Below are 439 nucleotides of genomic sequence, written 5' to 3'. Positions count from 1 at the left end.
GGAAGGTTAGTTAACACATGAGCTCCCTGTGTCTCTTGAATGTTCGAGCACTACCAGCTCAACCACTTCAAGATGGAAGGTGGGAGGCCTGCAGAAGTTGCCTCTGGGAGAGCTCCAGCTCAGGGCAGGAGGACAGGACTGAGGACTGTCAGACAGTTGTAGGACACTCTGTAGAGCGAACAGGATACTTTGTGTGGCTGAGGGCATCTCACCTCAGCTTCCCACGTGGCTCTGTGATGAGGAGCCACCCGAACATGTGGCATCAGCATCTGGTGGCCACCAAGAACAAAGTGTCGTGGAAGGACAAAGTAGACATAAACTGTCTGGGAACTAAACTAGCCTACAAATGTACCACAAACAGGCAGCAAAGGAACGGACCCTCACAAAACGGACACAGACAAAAGTGTCTTCCAGGTGGCCCTGGGACACAGAGGAAAGT

Source organism: Mastomys coucha, unplaced genomic scaffold, assembly GCF_008632895.1.
Source record: "Mastomys coucha isolate ucsf_1 unplaced genomic scaffold, UCSF_Mcou_1 pScaffold22, whole genome shotgun sequence".
Lineage (NCBI taxonomy): Eukaryota > Metazoa > Chordata > Mammalia > Rodentia > Muridae > Mastomys > Mastomys coucha.
Note: the sequence above shows the minus strand (reverse complement) of the source record.